Below are 6,795 nucleotides of genomic sequence, written 5' to 3'. Positions count from 1 at the left end.
GAGAGCATCCTCACTGGATGCATCACCACCTGGTACGGCAACAGCACCGCCTACAACTGCAAAGCTCTCCAGCGAGTAGTGCGGTGCTCTGAACGGATAATTGGAGGTGAGCTTCCCTCCCTCCAAGACATCTACAGGAAGCGGTGCCTGAGGAAAGCGGGGAGGATCATCAAGGACTCCAGTCACCCCAGCCATAAACTGTTCAGACTGCTTCCATCAGGAAGGAGGTTCTGCAGCATCCGGTCCCGTACCAGCAGACTGAGAGACAGCTTCTTCCACCAGGCCATCAGACTGCTGAACACGTCATAGACACCTCAGCTTCACTACTGGAACTTTAACATTATGCACTCCATACTGTACAGTAATGCCACTGTTTTGCACATGTCTCAACTCTGTATATTTTATTTTATATATTTTATTTATTGTTTACTCTATTTAATTTGTAAAATATGTGTACACACACACACACACACACACACACACACACAGAAAAATATTTAGTATACACATCCAGAAATGCATATACTATTATATATTGTACATATATTTATTAGTTTCAGATGTAGCCATTCTTGTATTTTGCTTGTTTACATTATTGTATTTTGCACAACTCTGTTGCTTGTGAAGCTCGCACACAAGAATTTCACTCACATGTGCTGTACCAATGTACCTGCACATGTGATGTGACAATAAAAGTGATTTGATTTGATTTGATTTGTTGTGGAGGGTGATTTAAATGGCTCAGTAGACAGAGGTAAACATCTTTTGCTGCTAAAATTATTTATAAAGAATTTGCTTTACTAGACGATTTTAGGGAGATATGTAAGGATGATCCTGGAGATACTTGGGAAAACATTAGAGGAATAAAACCCCAGTTAGATTACATTTTTACTACAAGCAAATACGGTCTGCTAATATTTCTTCGTTTTTTGTTCATTCTTAGCGATAACAATTTTAGGTCCAGCTTTCAGCCCCTTTTAAAGGACCAGGAATCTATACTCCAACCTTGTGAATTGGTGGAAACATGCAAAACAAAGAATAAAATGCTATATAATAAAATATTGCAAAGAAAGATAAAAAATAAATAAATCAAAATTGATGTTAAATTCCACACAAAAAGAAATTGGCAATATATATTCTACTGACAATTCTAATGGTGTAAGTATGGATAGAGATTACTGCAGGACACTTTTTAGAAAAAAGCTTGTACATTTAAAGTGCAGAAGCAGGAATATATGCAAATGAAAGATGCTCTGCCTATTTTTTCAGAAAAGTCAAAATACATTGTAAAAGAAGATCAATAAAGGAACTGCAAAGGAATGATGGGGTCATGGCTAAAACAGGAGGAACTATTGGAGGAGGCTGCATCACATTGCACCCAACTTTTTCAAGTCACTTTTGAAATGGGGAGTACATATTTACATTTGTTTTTTGTTTTTGTTTGTTTTGGGGTTTTTTTTTTACCCTTGGATAAAAAAGGAAAATTAGAAACAGATATTACTAAAGAAGAACTATACATTGCTTTGAATTCAATGAAAAACAGGAAGGTGCCTGGAATAGATAGACTGAGACGAGAAATTTACATGACATTTTGGGATTTACTGAGAAGCCATTTGGGAGAGATTATCAATGAAATGAAATTGAAATGAAATTTATAGCAGTTAGGAAACGAGTAAGAGCATGCACACGTGTGATCTCTCTATTGTATAAAAATATTATGTGTGAAATACAAGATATTGTATAAGACAATTGTAAACCGATTAGCTGCAGCCCTGCCATATATATTTGATAAAGATCAAACAAGTGGGGTTAAAGGAAAGAATATTTCATGGAACATCCAACTTCATATACATGTTTGGGCTTTTTAGAAGATAGACATTTGCCATCTGTATCACACTAGATCAAGAGGGGGCTTTTAATAGAGTTAATCATGGTTTTATAGAAGGGTCTGTGAAGGTTCTCAGTCATCCAGGTCATCGTAGTCTAAGGAGCTTGGAAAGAAAAGCGTCTGGACTTGTTTAAGTTACTTGAAGACGTTTCACCTCTCATCCGAGAAGTTTCTTCAGTTCTAAGGTCAAATGGTGGAGAGTCCCAGATTTAAACCCAGTGGGAGTTTCCCCCCAAAGACGGACAAAGGACCCCCTGATGATCCTCTACCTAATCACATGAGCCAAGGTGTGAAAGCGGGTGTGGGTCACAATCAGCCAGGGTTTCGGGTGAGCTCATTGTGAAACCTGGCCCCACCCTATCATGTGATTTCCTGAGGTCAGATGGCCCAGGATGTGAGTGGGCATTAAGACGTCTGTGGCAGACAGTTGGTGTCGTAAACCACCGCCAACGATTATTTTGATAGTCGACTAGTCACAGATTTTTTTTTTTGCGATTAGTCGACTAATCAGATCATCATCCATTGGACATAAAACGTACAGCTTATTGCACCAGCAGCATCTGGTCTTATATGACTATCATTAGCTTACAGCTTTAAGTGTTTAAGGTGCTAACTAAAAATAAAGACAAGATGATAGTTTATTAAATTTGCAGATTGTTTCGGTGAAGTTTAATAAACTCCTTGCTATCTAAAATATAACAGGACACCGGAGTAAATTCTCGAGCATCTCACACTTCTGATAATCAGCTGTCTGCTTGACGTTTATTCAGCTGTGTAAAAACTATAACTTTAATCTCAGCCAAACCGATTTACTCAGGAACAAATAAAATAACATTTTTAAGTTATCTAAGTGACTTATATACGTTTAACCTGAGTAGCGAAAGATGGCGGTGGGTTTGAAAACGATTTGCCGGGAGTCCGGTGTTCTCACGGCTCTAGTGAGCCTTGCCCCCGGCTAGCTATCGAGCTAGTGGGTAACAGACGTCTCCGAAAACGTCGGAGCGCTTTTGAAAACATGTGGTGTCCTGATAAACTGAGCAGATATTTGAAGTTTACACAGCTACATTCTCGCCTGAAAATATGTTAAACGTTTATTTTGTGACCCAGAAAGAATAATAAGAGTAATATTAAAACTAACTAGCTGCCGCCATCGTTGGAAACTGAGCTGGGCCGCGCTATGAATTCTGGGACACAGCTTCTTCTTCTTCGGGGTTTAACGACAGCTGGCATCCTTGTACATGCAGTGCTGCCATCTTCTGTTTCAGTCCGTTATTACACTCTTAAATCCTACTACTTACTCCTGCGTCCTTTGTGATCTTAGAAAGCTTCAAACGATTTTGATAGTGGACGTAATCGTGACTAGTGGACTAATCGTGGCAGCCCTATTGGCAACACTGCTGGGGAGTAAACTGGAATTAAACGAAACAGAAGCAGAGACCATCTGCACATGCACGGTACAGAGGTAGGGGGATCGGGTAGATCTGATCCCCTGAACTGTGACTGTTGTTCTTTTTCGTTTTTTTTGTCTACATTATATTGAAATGTTTCATTACTGCAAACATTTAAGAGATACTTATCATTGCTAACATCTTAACAGATACTCTGACCGTAACTATCGTAAAATGCTTTGAGCGGAAGTAGTGGCCTTTCGCACATGCGTTGTACGGATCGGGTAGTGACAAGCACAAAGTGTGAACACTTCCCTCCAGTCCAGAGACAAACCACACACCACCTAACAGAACTCTATCAGCCTCTAGTGGAGATTAGTGGGAACTTTATACTGTGGGAAGATTATTCTGAACAACAGAAAGTCCTGTTTACTGTAGTACTTTACTACAAAGTCTTCATTCATTCAGTAACCTTTTCTCTAATAACAGAGCTTTCAGAGACTTGATAAACAGCAGGACACTATTATATCTAGGGCTGCTCAATTAATCGAATTTTAATCACGATTACGATCTGAGCTTTCAACGATCATTAAAAATGACTGAGCCGATTATTAGCACCTCCCTCGTGCTTTACTCTCGCGAGGTGCCAAATCGAGCGCACCTCTCTGCGTTTCGAACACACGTCACATCAATTAAGAGTACCTGAAAGTAAAAGTAAAGTGTGCGTGTTAGTCCCCATAGGGTAATAGTTCCTCTGCATTTAACCCATTCACCCAGTGAAGCAGTGGGCAGCCGCCAGTGCAGCGCCCGGGGAGCAGTGTGTAGGGACAGTACCTTGCTCAGGGGTACCTCAGGGTAGCCGTTCAGTGGAGTCGAACCCCCGACCTTCCGATCATGGGGCCACCACTCTACCTACTGAGCTATCCCTGCCCTGCAGGAGGAGAGCTAAGCAGACGTTATTTGGAGAGGAGAGGATAATGGCTGCTAAAGAAAGAATGCCGTTGGTTGAAAAGCGAGGTAAAACTACTTCAGTGGTGTGGAAACATTATGGGTTCGCGGAGTCCGACGTGGATCAAGTCGATATAGTGTGTAAACTTTGCTACGGTGTTGTAGCTGCACCACAGGGCAACACTACAAATTTATTCAATCATTTGAAGACAGCTCACAAAGTGACATACGATCAAACAATGAAGGAGCATAGAGAAAAACCCTCAACAACACCTGCTTCATCCTCACAGACCTCCATTCACGCTAACATGTACAACGCGACTAAATATCCCACCAGCTCCCAGAGACACAAGGAGATAACAAAAGCGGTAACGTTTTTCCTCGCCAAAGACCAATGCTCAATTAACACAGTGGACACCCCCGGCTTTAAGAAACTAATCCACACTTTGGACAAACGGTATAACTTGCCATCTCGTCACTATTTTAGTCGAGTGGCGATTCCCGCTTTATATGACGAGTGTCATGATGGTGTCGCAAAGGAAGTGGCTACAGCCCAATATTTTGCCACCACAATGGACTTGTGGTCAAGCCGCACCACGGAGCCGTATTTGAGCCTCACGGTACATTTCATTGACATGGATTTCAACATGAAAACGAAATGTCTCCAGACATAATTTTTCCCAGAAGACCACACGGGGCAGAACATAGCTGCAGGTCTGAAACAAGCACTGGCTACGTGGGATCTGGAGGAGCGTAAACTCGTCTGTATAACCACAGACAACGCTGCAAATGTCATACTGGCTGCAGAACTGAATGGCTGGATGAGGCTCCAGTGCTTTGGGCACAGATTACATTTGGCCATAGGTGAGTAGGCCCAATTCCTACTGAATATGATGCATAATGTGATTTTCTTTCAACAAGTATACAACATAATGCTTCGAATGAATATAATAAATAAAAAACAATTTAAATTCAGAGATACTTTTATTCATTCTCACAGTCATACACATTTTCTATGAATTATACAAACACATAAATAAGCTACCATCACTTTTTCTTATTCATTCACACTCAAGGAAATGACAATCATCATCCTGATAATGCTTGTTTATATTTTTTATGTTTTTATAGAAAGAGCCATGAAAGATCACAGGATTGAGCGTGCAGTGGGGGTCTGCAAAAAAGTGGTCAGCACCTTTTCATTCAGTTGGAAAAAAAAGAGAGAGCTGAAAAGGGCACAGATAGACCTCAAACTGCCAGACCACTCCTTAAAGACTGAATGTCCAACCAGATGGGGATCTAGGCAGGCCATGGTTTCCAGAGTCCTTGAGCAGCAGAAGGCCATTGCCCATGTCCTCTCCCAAGACAAAGGAACCAGGCACCTCATCCCCTCATGGCAGGACATTCATGTCCTTGAGGCCATCAACAAGACCTTGGGACCTCTGGTTGAATTCACTGATGCACTTTCTGGAGAGAAATATGTGAGTGTGTCTTTAATAAAACCAACACTCCACCTATTAACAACTCAATCTTGGCTGAGCAAGATGATGACTTTATGAATTTATAGTAATTATTTAAGGATTGTATTTTAGAATGCCAAACCCGAGACAGATAAAACTGGTTCCTCATTCTGTGTTGCTGTCATTTTATATTTGTCCCATTAAAGGAGGCTGCAGTGATGGGGACACCCGTTGGTAACACGGAGGTTGCTGATGATGGTGCATCAAACCAAAAGAAGAGAAAAAAGGGCCTAAGCAGCTTCTTTAAGGCCCCTCACAGCACAGCTCCAGGTGCAGAACATGCTCTTCAACTGGACCAGGCCATAGCTTTTGAGCTTCAGGCCTACCTCCAGGCAGGGACCCTGGACACAGAGGAAGACCCACTGGGGTGGTGGAAGCTATCACAGAACCTCTTCCCACGACTCTCCATCCTGGCAAAGAAATATCTTTGCATCCCAGCCACAAGTGCCTCATCAGAAAGGGTCTTTAGTACTGGTGGAAATGTTGTCAACTGCCTGCGTGCATCCCTGAAGCCTGATCATGTCAATAGGCTGGTGTTTTTGGCTAAAAACCTTTGAAAGGTTGCAGGAACCATGTTTTGTTGAGCCATTTTGAGATTGTATGGGACTCGGGCCTACTAGTTTTTATTTATTTCTTATAAAAGGTACTACTTTCAGTGTTTAATTTTATTTTTGTTCAGGCAGCAACTTTAGTTGACATACCTCAATGTCAGTTTGATGCAATTGTGCATTGTGTGGCTACACAGCTTGCCTTGATGTTTGGTTATTTATATGCATAAATATTATGCAGTAGTTTGAAGTTCACTAAACATTAATGTTTACATTTTTTTTTTATATTGCAAACATTTGCACGGTTATCAGAATATGCACATTATTTTATATTATTTTTTGACAATCTTTAAAGCAATTATTCAATGCATTGTTATTGTTAAATAAATATCGTGAAATAATAGTGATCTCAATTTCATTGGAAATAATCATGATTATCATTTTTGCCATAATCAAGCAGCCCTAATTATATTTGTTTCTTCTATTTCCTTTGAACATGTGAT

The 6,795-nt window shown here is 40.6% G+C and overlaps 1 pseudogene across 1 annotated transcript; it reads left to right on the top strand.

Moving 5' to 3' along the window:
• The first annotated feature begins 5,040 nt into the window (after positions 1-5,040).
• On the top strand, positions 5,041-6,792 carry LOC146560339 (E3 SUMO-protein ligase ZBED1-like; annotated as a pseudogene). The gene is made up of 3 exons (XR_014888237.1): positions 5,041-5,088; positions 5,356-5,779; positions 5,891-6,792. The product of XR_014888237.1 is annotated as an E3 SUMO-protein ligase ZBED1-like (transcript).
• The last annotated feature ends 3 nt before the right edge of the window (positions 6,793-6,795 follow it).

Source organism: Mchenga conophoros, linkage group LG14 (assembly GCF_057382185.1).
Source record: "Mchenga conophoros isolate Kocher_MC1m ecotype Shallow Benthic linkage group LG14, M_conophoros_male_GT1.1, whole genome shotgun sequence".
NCBI lineage: Eukaryota > Metazoa > Chordata > Actinopteri > Cichliformes > Cichlidae > Mchenga > Mchenga conophoros.
This window is presented reverse-complemented; position numbering and strand designations above follow the sequence as displayed.